The following is an 18,788-nucleotide window of genomic DNA, read 5'->3' as shown; positions in this document are numbered from 1 at the left end:
ACTGATATCGCTGAACTATGAATGTGTCACCACCTAAAAGAAGGAAGATAACAAACTTAAATCCTATGGATGGAATTCACCCAATGAACCCCATCAGTGCCAGCCCTGCCAAGAACACCCTCTTGTGTGATGGGGCTTCCCCCCCTTCTGCCCCCATATGTGTTCCTGCACCTCCTGAAATTGGCTGGGTTTGTGTGGGAGAACCCCTGGAACAGCACATTGGGGGGGGTCGTTCTATCTGGCAAACTGCAATGCTTGCGTAGACAGAACAATTGTAGTAGCACAACACTGAATTCCACCCTATTTGTTAACAGCCGCAAAGATGTTATTGGCTGAAAACAGGTTACATTACTGCCTCCCTGGAAAGAATGGTTTAACAAACTTCGAGATTTGGCTATGATGGCAAAAATAACTTCTTATCTAATAACAACAACAACAAGTGAATGCAGACATAAATTCTGGGGAAACTGCTCGCCTTCTACAATATTGCCAATAATTATCTCTGCAAAAGCAAGTTCAGATAGGTATTTAGGTTTTTTAAGAATAAGGTTGTAATTTTATGTTAATTCATACATACTTGCATAATATTGTGATGCAAAGTATTTTTTTGGAGCAGGGTTTTGTTGATTATTCATAATTATTATCAAATTATTAAATAAATGTAAAAGGGGGGGGGTAGACTAACAGGCCCATTAACTTCAATGGGTATATTCTGAACTGAATTTAGCTGGATACAACCCATATAAAATACTAATCTTTTGCTATCATGTTTCCTATGTTCCAATTTCCCCATTCTGCCAACATGTTTTTGAAAACAGTTCTTTGCCCTAGAGTTTCTCAAGGGCTGCACCACTGCCAAGTGAGAAAATTAGAGTTTTTTGGATGACCTTCATTTCGGAATACATGAGCCAACTCACTAACACAGTTCAGTAAGAAATCCAAACAGCAGTATCAATAATCCATTCCAGAGGGTAAGAAAGTTTACACGCTGCATGACAAGTATGGTCAATAAGACTGCAACATTTTTAAAGAAAAACAAAAACCTATTTTGAGCGAGATACATCCTGGATACTTAAGGCTGAAAGCAATCCTCTGATCACTGAGCCCAAATGTTTGCTTTCAGTTCTGTGACAGATTACTTGACTGCCTGAAAAGGAAAACAGGGAGCAGAATAGTAGTGGTAGCAAAGCAAGTTAGCAATTTGGCAGAAGACGATCATTATACACTGGGGAAACACTACTGCACAGTAACAGGAGAAAATTATGCCTAGATTCCTTTGAACATGAAGCATATGCACATTTGAGCCAGAACGACGGCATCTGTGGTAGAGTTCTCAAGGCAAGCGTGCCCAAACAAAACTTAATGTTTCTTATTTTCTTGCACACTGACAGCCCCCACCAGTAGGTTCATCACGAGCACGGAAATGGGGAAAGTAACGACAAAAATGATATCTGAAAGACAATCCCCTCCCAGCAAATAACCCCGAATGTTCATAAAGTATCCAACAGGAACTAAAGAATTAAACCACAAATGTCCACTACTTAGAACCAGAGAATTGTAGAGCTGCAAGGCACCATGAGGGTCATCTAGTCCAATCCGCTGCAATGCGGGAATTTTCTGCCCAGCATGGCTCTTGAACCCATGACTCTGCAATTAAGAGTCTCGCACTCTGACTGAGCTATCCCAGCTGTTCCCAAAAGAGGAAGGGGGGAAACCACTCAGGTCCCAGCAAGGATCGAACTTGACACCGCTGGTTTACAAGGCCTGTGCTCTAACCACTGGGCTATAGAGCAACTTCTATTACAGCAGCCCCTGAGCACACACAAGAAGCCCACCTTGCAGTTCAACCCCACCCCACCCCAGTCCTTGGGAAACTGGATTAAAGCTGCCCAGTGTCAAGTCACGAAATTGGAAGGTTTGTTGTTGCGATGGCTGCCTTGTTGTTGAAATAACCTTGTTGAAATAACCTAAGTGTCAGACCTAAGGTTTTCAAAATCTAATGATAATCAGAGTCACAACTTGGTCACATCCACATGAGACATGTTAATGGGGTATTTCACATATTTTGAAATACTGAGCTAGGTCAAAATGTGTGTGTCGTCCTCTGGTTAAACTCTCTCCTCGCTAATTTTGAAGTGGTTAGTGTGCACAGAAGTAAAAAGAAAAGAAAAGACTCGAGATAAGTAGAGGAGCAGATGGCCAGTAGTTTTAAGTCAGAGCTTGGCTAACCATGTTATGCGAACCACACCAGTAAGTCTTAGTGTTAACTAATAATTAAAGTTAGCATTTATATAAGTCAATCAAAATAGGAAATATCAATTTCTGTTAGGAAATGCTTGACACGATTAAGTCAGCGAAAGGCCAAGGATGCTGGAACTTGCTTCCAATCCCTTATTCACGGTTAAGAAATTGGAAACATGAGGTGTACCTTGTTTGACCCAGTGTGCAACTACTGCTTGCTTGCTTGCTTGTATGTGTGTACTTGTGTGTAGGCTCAAATATACACACCACATGCAAAAACAAAACATACACAATATGTTTCATAATTTATACTTCTCTGCTGAAAGAGCACAACACACCACTTTTGCTATTAACATGAAATAAGCTCAAAGAGGAGTAGTCCTGCCCCCCCCCCCAAAAAAAACACACCACATTTCTGCTCCTATTAAAGCTGTGTAATGCTTTAGGCGCTTCACACACAAAAATGAAAACTAACGACAAAATCCTGCTCACATGATTGCAATCTAAATACTGCAGAGACACGGGGAGATGAGGACGAAGCAAAGGGAGATTAGCAATGTTATATAGACATGGTCTTCATAAAAGTTTGCAATCATGATCACACATCAGTTAACGCTGTTTTCTCTTTTTGGTATCAGAAAAAAGAATGCATGCTTATCTAAGATGTGTTTCACGTAGAATTCTAGTAGTAAAAAGCAAGAAACCTACAATTTAATTAACTAGCCTAAAATCTAATTAATTAGGATGTGAAGAGAGAAAATGCAGCCGTTTGTATTGTTTCACTGACAGAGTGAATTCTGCTGATAGGATTAATTTTTAAATTATTCCTGGCACACACTGAGCAGCAGAACTAGTGACCTACAAAAGGTACAATCCATCTTCTGGGACATCGCCATCATCGGTCTAACACAGAGGACACTGAAAAGGAGACTCGAGTGAAAGGTATTTCTGACATACTGTTTGCCTTGGTTGTTGGCAACTTGTCATTTAAAAGTTGAATTAGGAGGAGATTATTTCTGGTTCCCCTTCTGTAGATACTGGAAAATACAGCTGCTAAACTATTACAATTCCTAGTGATGTAAATCTATATAATATCAGATCTGGAAAATATATGCAATTTCAGCTAATCTAGCTCCAAGTCTAGATCCGAAATACAATTTTCCTGTTTAATCACTGAGGTGCTTTTTGCGGGGAGGGAATTGTGGTGTGTGTTTTCATTTTGCTTTGTTTTCCTGTAAGTCACATTTAAATCCTTATATATTTAAATGTAAATTTAATTAACATCACCAACCAAACACCTAATATTTTCACACATACACACTTCTAATAGTATGTTTTCACACTCAAGTACTGCTAAGCAGAGTTCATTCCCATATTTCTGCCAGGCGTCTTCACATCATTTGCACTGTTCACATCATTCTTGCACGGACTTTTGAGTCATGTCCAGCCTGATTCAAAGTGCTGGTTCTGACCTTTAAAACCCTAAAGGGCTGAGTCAGTAAAGCACGAGACTCTGAATCTCAGAGTCGTGGGTCCGAGCCTCATGTTTGGGGAAAGATTCCTGCATTGCAGGGTTTGGACAAGATGGCCCTCGTGGTCCCTTCCAACTCTACAATTCTACAATTGTATGATACTGTCTGCCAGTTGAGATCTTCAGGGTGGTGTTCTGCATGCAATCAGAAATCAGGCTGGTGACAATGTATTTTAAACTTTGAATGTTGCTCTGGTACCATGCTTCTGTATTGTGCTAACTTGACTTAAAAGACCATGAGTTTCTGCCTTAGTTTCCTTCTGTTAAACACATTTAGCAGATTTTAGGTTAAGACTAGCCTTCAGCAAACAGCAGCCAGAGTCCAATGTAGCAAAGAATCTCTAGAGGAGAAGCTAGGCTATTTGTTTTATTGTATGTATACAGCTTGACAACAGTGATTATTTTATTTGAAGAGTGAGTTCATAAGTTACTGCAATAGCTTGGAGCATGTATATTATGAGTCAGTGTTGTCTGGCAAGTTTCCAGTTCTGTTTCTAGAGACTTCCCAAGCAAACACCTCCTGACCCCATTTCTTGTGCCAGGTCTTCAGATAGCAGAACCACACCTGACAAAAATTAAACAAAAATAAAATGAACGTTTGTAATCACCTCTCTGAATAGGTTGAGCACAGCATTTACTGAATAAATGAGCATTTATGAGACTGCAGTCTCCAAAGGGCCCTCCCACACACTGAACTGGAAGTACCAGAGAGGGAAAAGGCTTCCAGCCTTCCATGCTAAACCTGATAGGAAAAGCTGCACTGCATGTGAAAAACCTAACCTTTGGGATTAAAGAAGAACAAGCTCTGCTCCCCTCCCACAAAGCCATTTTTAAATGTGGATGTACTCTCACCCACAGAAGTCTCCTACCTGTGGGTGAGAGTACATCCACAGCTGGAACAAAAGGAAGCATCTGCATTCAAAAGCTACATTACAGGCAGTGACCTATTTGTGCGGCGATTACATTTTGAGGCACTGTGTGCTTATTGAAGTTGCATATACATTGAAAGCCTGCAGACGCCCCGCCCCACCCCTGCCCCTTTTGGTGAAATTTTTGGGTCACTTCTGGGTTTGGAGCAAAGGATGTGTGCAATCACACACATTTTGGACATGCCTAAAGCAACGCTGCCTTTCCTTAGATGAATGGATTTATCATTACTGGAATCTGCAGTGATGCTCAGGCATGCCCAAGGCCTTGCATGTGCCCAGTGGGATTTTCCCCCTCCCCTTATTCTCACTACCACCTCTAAAAATAATACTTGGAATTCGTGCAATGCTTTTTAGTGTATTCAGAGTACATAATATACATCAAAATGGTTCACACACCACACTAAGCAAACAAATGTGCAGGTTTTGGGAGACTGGATCATGGCCTCTTTGTTCCTTGTCTGTTGTTCTTCAGCTAAGCCATTTTGAAATCTACCTGTTGTACAGTAGGTTAGCTACTACACACACATCCCCCTCTATCCTTAGATCATTTGCAGAAATGTTACTTGCGGCACTGCACCCTAGACAGTATCAGAGGGTGGAGACCCAAAAACAAGCATTTCCTGTTGTTGCCCCTGTACTGTGGGATGCCATCAACTCTGCCGTGCATAAAGCAGCAACCAAACATAGCTTCAGATGTCTTGTGAAGGTACTGTATATCTTTTTGCATCAGCTTTAATTTACTTGTATATGTTTCTATACTGCTGTTTTATTGGCTAATACTGAGATGCGGTTTAACTTGGTGTTATGTGCAAAGTGGGCCTCTGACAATGAAGCAACTTCCAGCAAAGCATTCACAGTCTGCCCCACGATTGCACTGCAGTCTGCAAATATTTGATTCTAGAAACTCTGCTTGATTGGGCAGGTCCAATTTGGTATGTGGGTACCAAATTGGACCTGCCCATCTTAGGGGAGGTGGGTTTTTTAAATATGGTTTTAGTTGTGGTGGTGTAAAGCACCATATAAATGTAAGGTCTTAAACAAATTTCCTTTATTTTCACAACTACAGACATTAAAGGATGTTTACTCTAGGTAGATGACCAAATACTAGGACTCTGAGAAGTCTCCCAAATCTTTTTCCCACATGGTCTTTAGCTCCTCTGTTATACACTGTTATTTATAGCAAGAAGGAACCAGTCCCTTAACATTTGCAGAATACAATGATATAGAGCCACATCCTGGTGCATATGAGGTACACCGGGAGAAGCAACAACTACAGAAGCTTGTTCATTCATTTCAACAGACACTCCTAATCCATATACACAGAGAAACATGTGGGAAGAATCTTATAGGTCAAGTACATCCTCTTCATGTATAAAATTTCCTCCAGTGTCAGGGCCCTCCATTTAAAAGAGCTTAAGTAGCAAGGCTGGGAAAGAGCGCTGCCTAAGAACATGAACAGCAGCTGTCAGTCAGGAATAGACAGCATGTATTTAATAACTTTGTCTCGCTTGGAATAAGGCATCTTTATATGTTCCAACATGCGCAGACTGGAACCCTCTATTCAAATAAAAGGGCAGAATGCATATCTAAGCACATGCAGCTCTCCAGAATGAGGCTTAGGTGAAGAGGCTGCTTTAGTTAATGTGCACCTGATACTTATAAAATAAGACACACAATGCCAATGGTTTTCTTGTACGTTTTTCAAGCGAGTTACTGTAAAAAAAAGTAAAAAAAAATCCTTAACCCAAACAGTAAATCCAGACTAACTGGTGTTGACATTTCCCCATTCATCAAGGGAAAAGGATTAAAATTGAAAGGTTTCTCCTCTGGAGACAGTAGCTTGAGTTCAGCAACTTCCCTAATGCACCAGCTAATTGAATTGTTATTTTGAAATCTAATGAATTAATCATCCAGAAAGAAAGCAGTTCTGTGAGCGAGTGTGTGTGTAGATATAGATAATACACGCCCACACCAAATGTGTTTCAGAAGCTGAGTCCCACACCTACAGGGGTTTTCCCATTCCTTTCTACCTCCACAACAGGGAATCTCCAAGCATACATTTCATTTCAAACAAAAGGAAAAGGAAACTGCTGTGCACAAGGATTTGAATCATGCCTGGTTTGTCCACAAAAATAAAAGCACAGTAACTGAAAGGTTCTACCTTTTACACATTTTGAGAGGGTGCTAAGTAACTGTTTTCTCTATAACAGCACTGAACATGAAGTGTTAAGGGAGGTGGGGAGCATTTCCCAGAAAAGATGCAAATGGAAAGGTGGGGGGAGACATTGCCATCATTGCTGGGGGTTTTGCACCTCAATTGCTCTGACACTTTGGGACAAGCGATCGTCAAGAAAATTGGCACAATCCCTGTGAAGATTGCGTTTGCAGATACGTTTATTTATAAACCCCATTGTCCCCACCCTTAAGCAACCTGGAATGCATGCAAAGCATTTTGAAGTATTTAGTGTGTGTCCGCAATGCTCTATTTTACACATGCCGGCAAGGTGACCTGCCGCCAAACCATCCTATGACATAGATATGCAAACCTAGGTGTAAATCTGCCAATTGAGCAACACTAAAAATAATCAAGCGGGCCTGATCATCTAAATAAATAAATTGAATAGAATAATTCATGTGAATTTCTGTATCGTAAGATTGAATACTTCCAACATACCTTGAACGCAGCAACCTTTGTTTCTTTAAAAATGCAGCCCAAAAGCCCACAATTACTACAAAGCACAGTCCTGACAGTCTGGGTATCTAGCCACTGACAGAGGCTTTAGCCAAACAAAATCAACTGAACAGCTGCCAAGTCAGCTCTTTGAGGGTGGGGTTATGTCAGACATCTAATAGTCAACATATGCACATGTGCTGTATGACATCCTACACAGGAAGGACCTCCCCCTCCCCAGAGCAGCATGGGAGCAGGACAGAGGAGATGGTTCTGTCTAGCAAGCAGAAATACTTGAAACTGATGGAACAATTGTAATAGAGCAACACAAGTATTTTCAGTAACTTCAAATGAATAATGCAACATTTAGCAATACTATCACCCACAGTATCACCGACTTTTCTAAAGACTGCTAATCTAACTCTGGTTTCAACACTTTCCCCAAAGTATCCATCACCATGTATGCTAAACAAATAATTCTTTATTCATTTCAGTACTGCTCACTTCAAAGCATGTGTTCACCGAGCAGCAGCTACCTAACTCGTTCCATCAGTGCAAGTATTTCTGTCTGTGCAATGGAACTTTCTCCCTACTCTCCCCACGCACCCCTTAAATGGTTTTGGGGGGTTCACCCAACCTTCCAGAAGAGGTTTGGGGAGAGGGAGTTCCATTATGCAAGCGGAAATCTTTGCACTGAAGGAACAAGTTAGTAGGATACCACCCACTGCTTTTAAGTAAAGGTTCCTTGACATTATTTTGACACCACCATTGATTAAGCTATTTCATGACTATTATGCGCTACCTTTTATTATGACACTGCATAGAGGTTATCACATGCAACACTGTCTGTCCCCTGTCCTTGATAAAAATACTGCTCGCAATAGTTTGGCCCACTGAGAACTCGTAAGATTTTTAGAGTAATAAGTTATCTGCATGGCTGTCCCATCAAGTGGACTTTTCTTCCTGTATTTGAATTTAATTTGCTATTAATGGGGGGGCTTCATTAATGTGCTATTTCCAATATAACTGTTATTTTATGGATGGCTGAATCACCTTGTTTTATTGTCCTAGATCATAATATTGCATTTAATGCTTTGCTTTCACGTGGTTTAGTTTTTGTGTTTTCAGGTTTTTTTTCAATGGTTCCTTCCCTGATAACAATGATCAGTTGAATCAGCAGCAGACTGTTGGGTCTACACTCTCTTCTCAACCTTCTCCTCAGATGCAGTTTCCCCTAGCAACAGACGATACTGCTTTATACAATGTCAGATCACTGATCCATCTGGCTCACTGACTGGAAGTGGCTTTTCAAGGTTTTAAGCACAGCTCTTCTCAGTCTTACCTGGAAATGCCAGGTATTGAACCTGGAACCAACGGCATACAAACCACATCTCCTATACTAGTGAGCCACTTTAACATCATCTCTACGAAGATATTTTCGCTAATCACAGGTATCTTAAGTCACAGTTTTCTAAGTCTACTTTGGATAGCCAAAAGTGCTGCAGTCTTGAATTTTGCCAGTCGCTGTTGTTTGGACATGGCTGCACCTTTGAAAACAAAACTTGCAAGACCATGGCAATAGTAAAGTGTGGGGCAAGTAGGATAGCATCATTTGATTTTTATTTAACAGAATATTTGAAACATCAAAGCAGTAGACCATTATGCCATGAGGAGCTCACAGGTCGCACTGCAACACAACAGTATTTTGCTAACATGCCAAAGCACAGTGTGCTGCTAAATAACCTGACAGAAGAAAAGGCTGGTGCTATTAAGGTAGGAATTGAACAGAAATACTCTGGGATTGTAACTTCACAGTACCAAAGGAGGTTTCATTCTATCTTTACCCTATCTTATATTTTCCAGGATAGAAAAACACAATTCCATGGATTAAGCACACCATTAGCTGGGTAAAAGGAGAAGATTCAGGAAAAGGGTTAGCCAGCGAGAGAGAAAATGCTTTGTGTGCATGCAAAGATTTTTCTCCGAGAGGAAGCATAATAGATTTCACTATGTAAAGTACTTACACAAGGCACATCTTATCCAACTACAGGTTAATTACGTACTAGTAGCTGGAAGTTTATAGTGCAAACATTTTCTTCAAAGTCTTTAAAGTTCTGTGGTCAAAATCAAACATTTGACTTCGAATTGGTAATTGCCTTTGGGTATTCAAAATTAAACTCAGTAAGAGTGGGTAAATTAGATTCTCAAATCCATAAGATCCAACTCCTAGGGACCAAGGTCTCTTCAACCCCCCCCCCCATTGAGGGCCCTCAAAGTTAATGGGCATTGCCATTCAAATGGTGTGTGTGCACTGCATGATGTGATCGATTTTGTGGGGTGGGGCTTACCTGGCCACCCCAATATTTAATTCAAGTTGGCACACCTTCTCAAAACACTTCCCCCCGCCAACCAAATCATAAAACTGTAGGTCCATGGCAACAATGCAAACAGGATCAATTAATAAGGGTGAGTAATCCACTAAACATACGTTGAACAGCCTTGGTATCAGACAGTGGCTTCTGTCTCATTTAGTTTTAGTCTTGGCTGTGAGCCGTGGAAGACCTGCTTCCTGCCTTGCAGGCCTTTTCCCACCTGGCCTAGAAGGGACTGACTCCAGCTACTAAAACTGAGGCTGCTGAACAGAATCTTGGGCTGGGGTATTGTTTAGGGTGTTTGATAGGGTGGGGGGTTGTTGCTGTTTATGTTTTGTATCTTTGTTTTGTATTTTATGACTTATGTGGAAATTTGGTTGTGTAGTTTGTGATGTTTTGTTTATTGTTTATGACTACTTGTGTTATGTCTGTAGTTATGTTGTTTCTTATATGTTGTAAGCTGTCTTGAGCATGGTTTTAACTTTGGAAAGGCAGTATAAGAATACAATCACTGATTATTTGTGGAATGGCAAATGTAAATTAATAGTCATAGGATAAAGAGGACAGTACCTCTCATGGGTCAGTAAGTGGTTGAAGAATAGGAAACGGAGAATAGTAATAAATAGGCCATTCTCACAATGAATATATAAAAGAAGTGTATCCCTCAAGGATCTATGTTGAGGCTGGAATTAGGGGTGAATAGAAAAGTGGTCAAGTTTTCCGGTGACATCAGACTGTTTGGGGCAAGGTCTTCCAGGAAACTGTAGAAGAATAGATATTGTTCACATAATTCCTCTTGCCAAGTTACTCTACATTCTGTGGTAAAATGTCATACTCGCCACTGAATGCTGTTAGACTTGTACTATCAAGTACAAAAAGAGTGGAAGGAGTATGCTACCTTTCAAGAGGCATGCCATCATTGACTGTGCTGTACGTGAGGAGACAGCAAATACAAGATGATGCAAGGGAATTCATTCAACTTCATATTGACAGTAGGCTTGTACTGAAGTTTCTTAAATGACGTTATGATGTTGTGTTATGACTGCATTTATAAGCTTTCCTCGCATATTGACAAACTTCTCAACTGCACACAAAATTAGACTAATTAGAAAGTAGGCTAAAATTAGACTTAAAATGTACTAATTTTGAGTGTGTACCTCTTATTCCAAACCTGTCAGACACATACTGTAGTCTGAAAACACGAAGCAACTGCAAATAAATTTAAACCGGCTGTGAAGAACACAATGTTGCCTACAAGTTTGATATTAGTGTTCTTGAAAAACTACAAGCCTCCCCCCCCTTTAGTGTATGTTTATAAATTACGGGATGCTGCATTTCATAAAAATCATATACTTCAGAGCTTATGAATTCTGACAATGTACCCAATGAACAGGAAGCTTCAGTCTTGCAAAAGTATCACATGGTTACTCTCTACCTTGAGTGTTAAACCTCACTCTTGCTCAGAGAGAGGTTGCTCTTCCGTTTTATTTTCAGTTTGTTCAAGCAGTGAAAATCATGCCCTCACTCCGTGGTGAACTAGGACTAAAACCTTGATCTCTCGGGTTGAAGTCCAACCATCTTATCCAGTGACCCCCAGTGTCACTTCATGCTTAGGGTGCCTGCTAGGTAACAACAATATCATATGGCATACATAGCATGTTGACCAAATGCCAATTAGGTTGCAACATTTTTAATTAACTTTGCAAAGCAATATCCCTTGGGCTGCAATCCAGACCAATGCTGGCTGTATTTAAACACTGTTAAAATGGGGAGGAGGGGGGGGGATGAAATAGGTGCCTACATATCAAGAGACGAACTGCCACACTAGATTAGACCAAGGAACCAATGAGCCCAGGACTCCATCGCCCTATATTAGGAAGGCAGGCAGGTGCCCCAGGGAAGTTCATAAGCAGGTCAATATCTTCTGTGCCAATTCAGGACCTCCTTGCGGCTGTTATTTTAAAGTAAAAGAGCAACCTAAGAGAAACGGCTATGTGTTTAACATTTCATTTAAATAGCCCCTGGTCCCCACAATCTCCCAGAGTAATCTAAGGAGGCATTTGAAGAAGCTCAAGAGGCAACCAAGGCGTAATGGTTTAAGAGTGTCATTATAGCCACATTTGCAGTTTCCAAACTACTGCAGTATTAGTGTAATAGCTTTCTTTTAATTCTTCTTTTTGGTACATATTGCAACAGTGAGTCTTCATCACTCTGCAGGAGAAAACACACTAAACACAAAGCTCGCCCACCCACCACGGGCACCCGAGTGGCTTGCTATGCTGCTGGCTAGAGGGTGTTAACATTCTTACAGTGCGAGCTTGGTTTTGTACTGTATTTAGTCTGAAAATAAAGTAAATGTGGAGAGCATTCATAAAGTGATTTACTTGCTTGAATATAGGTACAGGAGGACCGCAATTTTAAAAAAAACAGTCCTGATGTTTGGTGAACTATATGGCAGCACAAATGGTATGCATAATACTAAGTACATTCTATATTTGGCAATTTCATCATGGGAACAGCTTCTCAACAAATTTCTTATGTCAAGAGTCACCTCACAATTCTAAATTTCTAATAAGCTGTGTGATTACCTGATACCCATCAAAGTTAATACCTGTGTAATTAAAACCCCATATAACCCCACTCGAAGCTACTAACGTGAGTTTGACCAAACTGCCGGAGGCAGTGGAAGACAGGAGTGCCTGGGCGTGCTCTGGTCCACGGGGTCACGAAGAGTCCGACACGACAAAACGGCTAAACAATAAATAACCCCACTCAGAAGGTGGCCATTATTTCTGGATACAAAAGAGAGAGACTTCCTGGGTCTCTTAAAATATTTCAGTACTGTAAATGGAAATGAATTATTGCTGATAGGGATACACTTTATAAACTTCATTCTGTTGACAGATAAACACAAAGGAAAGAGACTTAAGGAAGGGGGAGGAGTTGCGATGAAAACCAGAGTGGAAGTAGAACACTGTTGACCATTTGATTTCTTTTGTTCCTTTGTGCATTTTATACAAACAATATGAACCGGGGGCGGGGGGGGGGGTTCAATTTCCTTTCATGGTATCCTTCCTATTATTCACTTCTCCTCCAGAACTCCTACTATATCAGAAGGGGGTGCCAAAACCAATACATAAAATGTTTGGCAAAAATATATGGTTGACAGTGCCAAATCCCAGCCTTGCTTACTTTGCTAGAAATAGAAAAGAATTCTCTTCCTATCAGTAAACTGGTCAGTGTCCAAAACATTACTGCTTCAAACTTGGGAGTGTTGCTATACAAGAAAGAGAATAAATACTCCAAATCTGCTGTGCTCAAAAAAGGTTTAACAGCAGACCCTAGAACTTCCTAATTTATTGTCCTTTCCTTTTCATATAAGCAAAGGAGCCATGTGACATTCTCATGGCTTTGGCTCCTTTTACACTGAGACCATTAAAAACTGCTTAGGCAACTCTTTTCAACAATCATCATGATAGTACAGCATCCTGTTCTTCCATTACAGTCAACCAAATGTCTCTGGGGACACCCAGAAGCAGACATGAGGGCAATAGTTTCATCACACTGTTGTTCCCTAGCAAGGCGAATCCTAGAGGTAGCATGTAATATTATAATAATAATAATAATAATAATAATAATAATAATAATATATATTTATTTATTTATTTATTTATTTATTTATACATACCCCACCCATCTGGCCGGGTTCCCCCAGCCACTCTGGGCGGCTTCCAACAAAACATTAAAATACAGAAATCCATCAAACATTAAAAGCTTCCCTAAACAGGGCTGCCTTGAGATGCCTTCTAAAGGTCTGGTAATTGTTGTTCTCTTTGATGTAACGATTGTAACACTGAAGACATTGATAGACTTCTCCTCCAAAACTAGGTTAAACATATCTAAATGCTGGCAATCTGCTTCCTGCTCAGGGATAACTTAACACTGAGGTATATGATATATGGAATGACTGCTGCCATGTGACAGATGAGGGAAGAGGAGAACGGATGGAGCTGGCCTTTCAGAGGAGCTGCTGAAATGCTGGTTTTACTCTGAATTCTGCAGAACCTGCTGCTCAGGGTGCCTAGAAACTATGAGAGTGGAGTATTGCTTAGGAGTATTTGTTGGGCTCAGGATTTAATTTTGGAGAGGTTTAATTGTTGGTACATTACATTTCTGAATCTTTACTAATAGACCTTACTATGAAAGATGAGGGGATTATTGTATCCCTATTGTGACATTTCCATTTATCTGTCATGACTACTTAAATTTTGTTACATTGTACAAATCCTTTTGAAGTTGCAAGCCGCCTTGAGCATGGTTTAGCTATGGAAAGGTGGCATGCAGACGACGACGATAAAAACCCTTTATTTAGAACCTGCTGCTAGGCATGCCTAATGCTGATGGTCTCACACACACACCTCTTATCAAGGGAAGTGTATCATACATACAGCTGACAAATTTGTAGCAACAGTTCGGAAACAGAGAAAGAAGTATGTTGACAACAAGGCGGGCTAACTGCAGAGATATTAATGTGAATTGGCAGCTTCCCTGTACTTGTGTTTTAACATCTCCTGAAGATTGTCAACACGTATAGTGACAGTTTGATTATGGCCATGCTGATTGAAACCAATAAAAAGTACAGAGTGTTGACCTCCTCTGACCCCCCCCCCCCCAAATAACCTAGGACTGGCAAACCTGGAAACACTGCACAGCATGTGGCTGCAAACACAGCTGTCTCCATTCTCCCTTGTCTTTTAAAGGGCAGAAGGGCCGTAAAGAAAGTCACGTGATGCTGCACTGTTATTTTGGCTTCACACACAGTGCCCTCTTCTTCCCCGTCTCCCAGTGTTGAATAAGCAGTGGGCAGTGCATGGTTTGTGTTTATGTAGCCAGGGAATCTGGGTGTGATTTGTCTGTGTGAGTGCGAGTTAGGATGTGCCTTTGTAAGAAGGAGGGTGAAGGGATCCCTCTTAAGAAGTTTCTCTTTCTCTCTCTTTTGCTTTCGGGACTTTATTCCCCCCCCCATTTTTTCAGTTACATGGCTGTGTTTGTGTGTGTGTGTGTGTGTGTGTGTGTTTGTGTGTGTGTGTTGTTTAACTGCGTAGAGATGAGATGGTCTTAGTATTAAGCAGGATGTAAATATACGAAATAAATCATATTAAGCTTGCACACACCACTCATTGTCAAAACATGCTTCTTGGTTCTAAAGACATTGCAGGTTGGCTGATTGGGGTGGGCACAACAGCTTGGGTGCCCCAGTGCAAAACTCAGGAAAAATGGGGAGGGATATTTGAAATGCACACATACTTTAGAAAGGGTGTGGGGTGGGAGAGAGAGAAAAGATGCAAGTAAAATAGGCAACCCTACAATGTAGGAGAGTAAATTCAAGAAGGGGGGTGTTCTCCTGCTTTCAATCTCCAAATCAATGGGTTGCTACAAAATGAGGAGAATAACTCTTGATGGATTATCACAAAATGAGCAAGAAGGAGCATAACTTTCAGGTGTGAGAATGTTATCAAGTCCTGTGCTGGTAGAGTATCTATCTATATATAAAACCGTAACTGGGCATGTGGGTTACTATCCACTTTTCTCCAAAACCGCTTCACCAATTGTGTTCAAATTTTGACACAATGTCCCAAGCTAATGTCCGAAGGTTCTTATAAAGTTTGCTAAAACAGATGTCACACCTGTGCAACATACAACCCCCCAAACCCCGTGTTTCAGAACACACCAAACAGATAAAGTGCATGCTGGGAAATAGAACGGAGAAGCAGCATCTCCATTGGCTGCAGACAATCGGTGACATCACAACATTCCACAGCAACCAACTGAAAACAGGCCTTTACAGACTTTACAGGCCTTTACAGACTAGCCAAATGAAGGTACTGACTCGCCTGGGTGGGGGTTTGGGAGAGGAGGGGACGGGATGTAGGTCGGGACAAAGTTGGGGGATTCACAGGAATGAGCTGGGGGAGGGGAGAAACAGAATAGCCATTACAGACTAGGCTGAAGGGAGGTACTGACTCACCTGGGTGGGGGGGGGAGGGAGTTGGGGGATTCACAGGGGTGAGTCGGTGGGGAAGGAACAGGTCATGGATCGGGACAGGGTGGGGGCAGTCACAGGGATTAGCCACCGAAACACGTGGCAGGAGGGCCAGCTAGTTAAGAATATAGACCCAGAGACTGGCTCACTACAAATATTTGAACTGTCTGTCTGTTTAGTGGCAAGTTTTGGGGTAGTTTGTTTTCTTCTTCAAATGGTTACATTCTTTTTGGTGAGATCTATATTTTCATGGCTATCTCCAGGGATGGAGCCCATGTTGATTAGTATCATATTTATATTACTATACAGTCAACCTGAAAGAAGCTGGGTGTACTAGGGGGTAATTTCCTGAAAGCTGAAATTCAAAATATGGAAAGTGATCTGATTAACTACTTTAGACTTTTAAGTCTGTTTTTCTTTCCATCAACAGCTGCTTCTCATCTTTATGCAGCTGCAATTTCTTCAGAATCTCAGAGGATTTAAAGAGCTCAAGAATTTATTTCGATCTACAGAAATATTAAAATAAAAAGGATTGGGGTTTTTTAAAAAGCATTTTCTTTGCCCTCTGCTGTAACTTAGGCCACAGAAATGCAATACTTGAATCATTTTATTTTACAATTCTCACTATTGTATGGTTTAGCACCAACATATCTTTCTAAGATTTAGCTCCTGTGCCTTTCAAAAGAAAGAAAGAAAATCTAAAAAACCCACCTCTGACTAGGGAATAGACTTTTTATTATTATTATTAAGCTCTACCACAATATAGCTCCACTATGATACACTGGTGAGGTCCAATAATGAGAAGCTAAAAATAGCCCCTTGAAAATAGCAGTGTGTAAGGTTACAGAAACATTAGATCATTTAGCATAGGGCGAAAGACAAAAACATTTCAGGAATCTGGTACATAATGGAAGCAATCTGCCTTGTGACAAAAGATACGTGTAATACAGAGGCAAAATAGAGAAATAATTACATCAACAGCTATTAAAGCCCCTTGGGGAAAAGAATACTTTAACTTTAATGTATTTCTAGCTATTTCTTTCCACTTCTGGAATGAATTACATTTTTTTTAACAAACGTGCAGTACACATTTCTGAACTGTACATAAAATTGTTCAGTAAGTGGCAACATTATGGAAAACACATACACGCACACACGTGAAGTCAAGGGGGAAAGGAAAAAAGAGGCCTCCCTGAGGCATATGAGAAATCTTTCCAAACGTGAAGCACTGTGCTATCCGCAGCAGAACTACTGGAATACTGAAAGCACACACAATAAATGCTGAACACCAGGTATGACAAAATATTTTGCCAAAACAGGTCCTAGCAACATCCAGGCATCCCAACAACCTGAGCAATTTGAAATTCTAACACTTCTGTGTTAGAAAAGATCAAAGATAACAAGGACAAAACACTTTTAGATTGCCATGTGTACGGAAATGGAGCCATTCTTCCTTGGAAACTAGGTAATTAGGAAGCGGTTGGGCTATCCCTCCCAACCACACAGGGCTTATCCATAAAAGCTACAGATTCGTGGATTGCACACACTGTGGGCAACCTCTCTTGTATGTTCTTTATGAGGGTAAAAGATGGTGTCGCTGACCCATCCAGGAAAGTAAGGTGAAATAAAATGTGTCATCAGCTGTGCAATCCTGCATGTGTTTGCTCAGAACCAGGTCCTATTATGCTCAATAGTGCTAGGCTCCCAGGCAATAGTGTACAGGACTCAGGATTTGATGCTCTGCCCTGAATTCTGCAGCTGGCAGAAAACATTATGACAATTAAAGATTTCTGCATAAGCTTAAATAGTATTTGGGGGGGGGGAGTAAATGAGAGAGATTCCCACCACCATCCAGCAGAACTTGAAATACTTTAAGTTTTTTCCTCGCCCCACCCAATAACACTTTGGGAATAGAGGGCTTGGACATACTGTACTTGGGAGAAACCAAGGGCTGTATTCAACTGCTCAGAGCAGACCTACTGAAATTAATGGACCTCAGTCATGCTCATTAATTTCAATGAGTCTACTGTTAGTAGTAACTACTAATGTTAGGGCTGGGAAACACTTTCGGATCCATGGACCAGATCCTTATTGAATCAGCTTCATGGGCAAAACTGGACAGGTGGTCCGGGCTACCCACTGTCAATCAAATGACAACTGGTGCAATGTGCTGTTGGTTGGGGCTTCAAAACACCTTGCAAGACGCTACTAAAATGGAAAGTTTTCCCCTTCATTTTAAACAGCTCATAAAATTCAATGAGATATTGTATAGGTTTTTAAGGCAAAATAAAATAATTTAGAAAATGAACTTAAGATTTAGACAGGTAATTATATTTGTTGTACTGTGGGCCAGCACATAGAATGGAGGGTTTTTTTCATCAATGGCTCCTTAATTATGGGACTCAATTCCAAGCGAGGTTAGGAAGGTCCCATTCTTGATCATTCTAAACAAGCTTTAAATACCGCCCCCCCCCCCAGTCTTGTGGGGCTGATCTAGGATACTGAATGCAAGGTGGGATATTTTGACTGGCATATTTCATGGAAGAAAGTGGATATTTTTATAGTTTTAAGTGAATTTACTGTTGAATTTTATTGCATATGGCTGTAAACCACTTTGGGAGGGGATTTTGCCTTTAAAGCTTATTAAATAAATAAAATTATAACTAAATAATATACTGGCAGGTGGAGGGGCTTCAGCATTATAGCTTCTAATCTGAACAACCCGATCTAAACCATGAATATTTTGTACTTGAATACAGTACAGAGTCCCTAACGCACAACTGTTAAGCTCTAGCTATTGACAAATTTGAGAATGTGGTTGAAAATGGCATACCACATCAAGAGTGCAAACTGTTATCTTCAAGTACCCGGAGCTTGCAAATGATTAATTATTATTCTGATGGCAAACAATTGAGGACCCAGCTCATAGAAATTTAGGACTGATATTGTACCTATACAGGTAACGCACAACTTGCGTGCCTTTAAATTGTGAGCATTGAGC

General features: G+C 40.7%; 1 protein-coding gene across 2 annotated transcripts in view; it reads right to left on the bottom strand.

Moving 5' to 3' along the window:
- JARID2 (jumonji and AT-rich interaction domain containing 2) overlaps positions 1 to 18,788 on the bottom strand; it is a 174,278-nt gene that overhangs the window by 90,460 nt on the left and 65,030 nt on the right. The gene's annotated exons all lie outside the window — the stretch shown is intronic.

The sequence above is a fragment of the Zootoca vivipara genome, chromosome 8 (genome assembly GCF_963506605.1).
Source record: "Zootoca vivipara chromosome 8, rZooViv1.1, whole genome shotgun sequence".
Taxonomy (NCBI): Eukaryota; Metazoa; Chordata; class Lepidosauria; order Squamata; family Lacertidae; genus Zootoca; species Zootoca vivipara.
This window is presented reverse-complemented; position numbering and strand designations above follow the sequence as displayed.